Source organism: Petaurus breviceps, unplaced genomic scaffold, assembly GCF_028583685.1.
Source record: "Petaurus breviceps papuanus isolate PSGF00001 unplaced genomic scaffold, PetGlider_PUasm1.0 90743, whole genome shotgun sequence".
Taxonomy (NCBI): domain Eukaryota; kingdom Metazoa; phylum Chordata; class Mammalia; order Diprotodontia; family Petauridae; genus Petaurus; species Petaurus breviceps.
The window spans coordinates 4,568,200-4,575,039 of NW_027187332.1; the positions used below are offsets into that span (position 1 = coordinate 4,568,200).

The 6,840-nt window shown below is 36.6% G+C and overlaps 1 pseudogene; it reads left to right on the forward strand.

The window, feature by feature from the left end:
- The first annotated feature begins 800 nt into the window (after window positions 1–800).
- LOC138145636 (programmed cell death protein 5 pseudogene) lies at window positions 801–1,403 on the forward strand (annotated as a pseudogene).
- Window positions 1,404–6,840: the final 5,437 nt, after the last annotated feature.

Sequence of the window (6,840 nt, forward strand, 5' to 3'; positions counted from 1 at the left end):
ATAGATAGATAGATAGATAGATAGATAGATAGATAGATAGATAGATAATATTCAATTTAGAAGAGGATCCATACCATAGAAAAGATTGTGAGCTAGAAATTAGAGACCTCCTTTTACAAGTAAGGAAATGGAGTCCCAGAGAAGCTAGGTTACTGGTTAAAGAAAACACAGCCAGTGACAGAGCCAGTAATTAAGCTCAGGTCTCCTAATTCATTCCAACATTCCTCTCACTATGCCTTACGTAGAATTGCTCTATAGCATCCCCCAAAATTGGTCAAGCAGACATTTTTTTTTACTAATAAGTTTACTGAATGCTACAAGGATAAAATATTTTTTCTCAGATCAATATAGGTTATAAGTAATACAGCCATTTGGTAGGATACAAAATCATGACTTCTGACTCTACATCTACTGTACAAAATAATTTAAGGCAAAAAAAAAATTATACTATATCTCCAGCAAGAGGTTACCAAGTAGCAGTTTAAATTCCTCCACTGGGATAAGACAACCAAGTCCTGAAGCATCCCATTCCATTTTTGGAAAACTACAATTGGTAAGAATTTTTTTTCTTACATCAAGGGTCAATGCCTCGTCCTTTCTCTCTTGTCCTTTTCCCAGAATCTAGGGCTTTTCTCCCAGATTAAAGGAAGAAGAAGTTGCCAAGATTGGAAATTAATAAGTAGTTCTCGCTATCTTTATACAGGGCAGTGGAGTTATGTGAAAATCATTTACAAAACGATATCAAGATATTCATAGAAGGAGGAAAAATTGAGTAAGAGATATTCTGAATTAAGAAAATAATGACCCGGGGCTTCGGTTCTTGGTGCTATCTAGTCAGCTCTTCTTTCCCCCTGCTAAACCCACCATGGCAGACGAAGACCTGGAGGCCCTGTGGAAGCAGAGGCTGGCTGAGCTGCAGGCGAAGCACGGGGACTCTTCTGGTGACCCAGCACAACAGGAGGCAAAACACAGGGAAGCAGGGATGAGAAACAATATTCTAGCTCAAGTTCTGGATCAGACAGCACAGGCCAGGTTAAGTAATTTAGCACTTGTAAAGCCAGAAAAGGCCAAAGCAGTAGAAAACTACCTCATACAGATGGCAAGATATGAACAGCTGAATGGAAAGGTATCAGAGCAAGGATTGATAGAAATTCTTGAAAAAGTAAGCCAGCAGATAGAAAAGAAAATAACAGTTAAGTTCAACAGAAGAAAAGTAATGGATCCTGATGAAGATGATGAATATTGAAATTTAATGTTTAGACTCATAAACTTCTTGAAAAAATTCTAGGAAAAGATACTTGGCAGAAGTGAAGATCTAATTAAATGGTAACTTTGCTTTCTGTATACATTTTGAGAAAGGGGAAAATAAAAAGGACTTGTTTATGTAAAAAAAAAGAAAACAATGACCTACCAAACTCACTCTAGTAAAGTGTGTTCAGAATAGGAATTGAAAAGCACACTTGTGAACTTGCCAATTAATATTAGGAAGATAAGGTTATGAAGTGTAAAGAATGTTAGATTTGGAGCTAAATAATAGGAAAAAAATGAAGGCCAAGGGACATTAAGTAATTTGTCCTAGATCATATAAGTAGTGGTAATCATGAGAGACAGGACTTGAAACCAGGTTCTCTGATTACAAAATTAATTATTTTGCTGCAATGAAACTCACTTCCAACATTTGTAAAATTAATAAATTTTACTCAGTGACTTGTAAAATAGCTGCCAGCTATATGGATTATGTGGTCTATTGGAAAAGGGGCTATAAACATCAATATGTCAACAAATAATATGGTTATACATTGAGGAGGTTATTTAAAAATGTCTCAAATGGATGAGAACTCTTTACATATCAGGAAGCTTTGTGTAGCATGTCTTCTCATCTCAAAGGAATATTCCCCATATTCAATAAAAGGATTAGCACATTACACAAAAAAAGGTCCTTGAAAAAGGTGGTATAGTAAGAAGACACTAAGTCTTAGAATATCATCCTTGGAGTCACACAGGTGAAAAGCATGGTCCTGCCACAGTGCAGAGGTCAGGGAAGGATGGCATGAAGTTCACTGTATGTCAGCACTCTGGAGAAAAGGCCAACTAGACCTTGCCTAGTTATATATTTAGATGTTTATCTGTGAGCTGCTGGATCTACTTTGGTAGTTGAGTGATAGGATAATAAATTGAAACCCAAATTAATAGGGAACCATGCAAATCATAGTACTTGAGCAACAGGAAAAAGTATGAATTCATATCTGGCCCAGCAAGGCTAAGCAAATGTAAGGTAAAGAGACAGTGTAATGCAAAGGAAACATATGACAACAAATGGAACAAGGGGGATTTAAAATATTAAAATCTAAACAAATCTAGTGAAATAGATTCAAGAAGCATTAATTATGTGGTCCTATATGATAAAAGAATCTGGGGCTTTGAGAGGCATATAGAGGAAAATTATATATATATTTATATATATATATATATATATATATATATATAGATTTGTATAGATTTATATATACCACAAATTTGTTATACTTATACATCATCAGGCAGATTGATATATATATATATATATATATATATATATTCATAAAGCCAATTGAGAACAATACAAAATTACATGCAGTCTAGTACAAACTGTGCAAAAAAGATCCTTTTTTTGGCAGGCAATTGTGTTTAAGCAACTTGCCCAAGGTCACAGGGCTAGATTTTTGTGTTAAATGTTTGAGGCTGTATTTGAACTCAGGTCCTCCTAACTCCACGGCCAGTGCTCTATTCACTGCACCACCTAGCTGACCCCTTTTTTTTTTTAACAGACTCTTAAATGACATAGTACTTAAAAACATCAAAATTTATTATGGTCATGATTTGTCAGACACAGTTAAAGTGACCAATAAACTTTAATTTCAACAAATCTTTAAGGACAGGCTAGTTAGGTGGCACTGGGTAACACGCATCCTATCTGAGATATTTTCCTCAACAGTACAATGGAGAGCCTGATAATTTCACTACCAACTTCACAGAATTATCTTCAGTCTTTTGCCCACAGAAAACACTGCCCATAAAATACCATAGAAATGTTAGTTATTCGTTTTTGCTTGGATAATTTCTTCCTAACTTACTCAGTGCAAGTAAATTGTTACATTCACTTATCAGATTTCTAGAGTGTTTAGTTAGTGGAGGAGTAAACCATAATAAGAATTTCTTTCACAATTGTTGACTTGCAATAATTATGATATAAATAGCAAAATGCCAGGCATATACTAAGCACTTAATAAAAGTTTATTGAATTGAAATGCTAATAAAAAATTTGCACATAGAGTTTTCAGTTTTAAGAACACTTTATGTTCCCAGCTCTGAAACTGGTGTTTCTTAAGGACCACATTATAAACTTCACTCTACTTCCCAGTCATGTTGTCATTAGTTGCCTGCTGCTACTAGTATGCTACAGAGCATATCAAATTGTGCTGATCAAGATGTTCAGTCCCTTTGAGTATCTTAATTATATTGGTCTATAAAAAGAATAATGGATTCCCTCAAGGGGTAATAGATTTTCCTTCATTGAAGATATTCAAGAAGAGGCTGCACAAACAGTTTACAGGCATATAGTAGAAAGTATTCTTGTTTAGGTAAGTTTTGTGTTATATGGACTCTGAATTTCCTCCCATATTCAAATAATTATTAAAGTGGGGTCACAGACTATGTCTTGTATAAATTCATTTTAATGAAGCAAAATTTAATAGCACATAGATACTGCTCAAGGGATAACTGAAAGTTTGTTGGCACATGTTGTCAGTAATCAAAGTTTTATGCATATTTATTTTTTAATCAAATGCTTTATTAACTTCTAGTTTACATCATTCATTTCTGCAAGATTTTGAGTTACAAATTTTGTCCCCGTTTTTCCCCTACCCACCACCCCAAAATAGTGATCCCACTGGATATCGCCTCTTCCAATCTGCTCTTTCCAATATCTTCTCCCATATACCCTGCAACTTTCCAGTAGGGCATAGTGGATCTCTATGCCCCAGTGCCTGTATATCTTATTTCCCAGTTACATGTAAAATAATATTGACAAAAGCATATAAATGTATACATATATATTTAAACCTTTGATTTTAAAACTTTGAATTCCAGATTAATTCCCTTTCTCCCTTGTCATCCACCCTTGGATGGAAGATAACCAATTCAATATAGGTAGTACATGTGTAGCTATGTAAAACATTTCCATAGTGCATATATTGTAAAAGACTGACTATATTTCCCTCCCTCCTATCTCACTTCCCACTTGTTCTATTCTCTACTTTGATCCTGTCCATTTTCAAAAGTGGGTGCTTCCAACTTCCACCCCCCCCAAACTGCCCTCCCTTTCATCATGTCCCCTCTCATCCCCTTCCTGCCTACTGTCCTGTAGGGTGACATACCCAATTTAGTGTTTATGTCATTCCCTCTCTAAGTGAAATTCAATGAGAAAAAGTTTGGCCCACTCCATTTTGTCTTCCTGTTCTGCTCCTTCATTTTTCCTTACCTCTTCTATATGAAATAGTTTACCCCATTCTGTCTCTTCCCATCTCCTCTCATGTTCAGACTCACCTCTTAATTTAACCTTTTAAGTATCATCCCTTCCTATTAAATTGGTCCTGTGCCCTCTATCTATGTATACCTATAAACATATATACACACATTCCCATATACCCTCCTATATAGAGTTAATTATGTATGTGTGTATACACATTTCTATTCACTTCAATTATTCTCATACTGAGAAAAGTTTCATAAGTTACAATTTTTGTTTTTCCATGTAGGAATGTAAATAGTTCAACTTTGATAAGGTCCTTATGATTTGTTTTCCCTTTTTACCTTCTCACGTTTCTCTAGCATCTTGTATCTGAATATAAAATTTTCCATTCAACTCTGGTTTTTTCATCAAGAATGCTTGAAAGTCCTCTATTCTACTGAATGACCATATTTTCCCCTGAAACATGATACTCAATTTTGCTGGGTAGGTGATTCTTGGTTTTAATGCCATATCCTTTGCCCTCTGAAATATCATATTTCAAGCCCTCAATCCCTCAGTGTAGCAGATGCAAGAGCCTGTGTTATCCAGATGGTGCTTCCACAATATTCAAATTGTTTCTTCCTGGTTGTTTTTAATAATTTCTCCTTGATCTGGGAATTCCAGAACCTGGCTATAATATTTCTAGGAGTTTTCTTTTTGGGATCTTTTTCAGGAGGTGATCGGTGGATTCTTTCAACCTCCATTTTTCCTCTATTTCTAAAACATCAGGGCAATTTTCATTGAGAATTTCTTGAAGGATGATTTCTGGGTTCTTTTTTTGATCATGACTGTCAGGAAGTCCAATAATTTTTAAATTATCTCTCCTGAATCTATTTTCCAGGTCAGTGGTTTTCATGATGAGATATTTCACATTGCATTCTATTGTTTCATTTGTTTTAATCTGTTTAATAGTATCTTGATTTTTCATAAAGTCTCTAGTTTCCATTTGCTCCAATCTAATTCTGAAGGAATGATTCTCCTCATTGATCTTTTGAGATTCTTTTTCATCTGGAAAATTCATTTTTTAAGGCATTCTTCTCCTCTTTGCCTTTTTGAGGCTCTTTTCCCTTTTGAGTTAGGTTACTTTTTAAGGTGTTATTTTCTTCAGTCAGGTTGTTAACTCTCATTTCATAATTTCCTTGCATCTTTTTCATTTTTCTTCCCAATTTTTCCTCCACTTCTCTTATTTCCTTTTCAAAATCCCTCTTAAGGTCCTCTATGGCTTGTAACCAGCTCGTATTTTTCCTAGATGCTTTTGGTGCAGGAGTTCTGACTTTACCCTCTTCCTCCTATTCCATGCTTTGGTCCTTTTAGTCCCCAAAATAGGAGTGAAAAGTTAGATTGCTCTGCTTGGTTCGTTTCCTTTGCCTTTTCATGTTGCCAATCAATTACTTGACTTTTGGGATTTTTGCCACAGTAGGAGTCTGCCACCAGACAGGTGAGCTTCATCTCAATTGCTGGGGTTTTCTCAGCTACCAAAGCTACCAACTATTGGTTGGGTGGCCTCTCTGAAGCTTCCACAGGCTCTGGCAAGGTGGTCACATACCCCAGGACCTCCATTCTAGACCACAATAAAGATCCAAGAAGGTCAGAGCAAAAGCAATTACCCCTCCGACTGGTAACTTGGACTCCCTGCCATCTGCAGACAAGGAGCTGAAGCTGCCACATGTTGGCACTCCTCCACAGCACCTCAGTGGCATCTTGCCCCAGGGGCAAGGCCAACCCCATTCCCAACTTCTGGATCCCAAAGTCCACACTGTACTGACCCCTTACTGTGTCCTTAGCATTTCTGCTGATAATTCTGGAAAACACCACCGCTGCTGGTGATCTGAAGTCCCTCCACTCAGGGGCAGGTCAGGCCACCCTGGTGCTAAAACCTCTGGCTTCCAGGGGGCCTGGTGTCAGTTCCCAGAGTGCTGTGCTGGCCAATTCCTGCTGGCCTCCTGGGCTGTCATCTGTCAGAGTTTAGCTTTTCTGTGCCATTTTGTGGGTTTTGTAGCTCCAAAGTTTGTTCAGGGTTTCTTTTTAAATGAATTGGAGGGTCTGGGAGCTGGAATCAAGCTGAGGTCCTGTTTCTATTCCACCATCTTGAGCCATACTGTCTTTATATGGACTATAAATGAAAAACTTTACGAATTAAGAATAAAATGAAATGATTCTTGCATGATACATGATCTTTTGTTATGACATAAGGAAAAGATGATGAAAGCCAACCTCTAACACTCCATATTATTGCTGAATATTAAGGAAAGTTCTCAAGGTTTGATAGAGAGTTCCAAATAGACTGACTA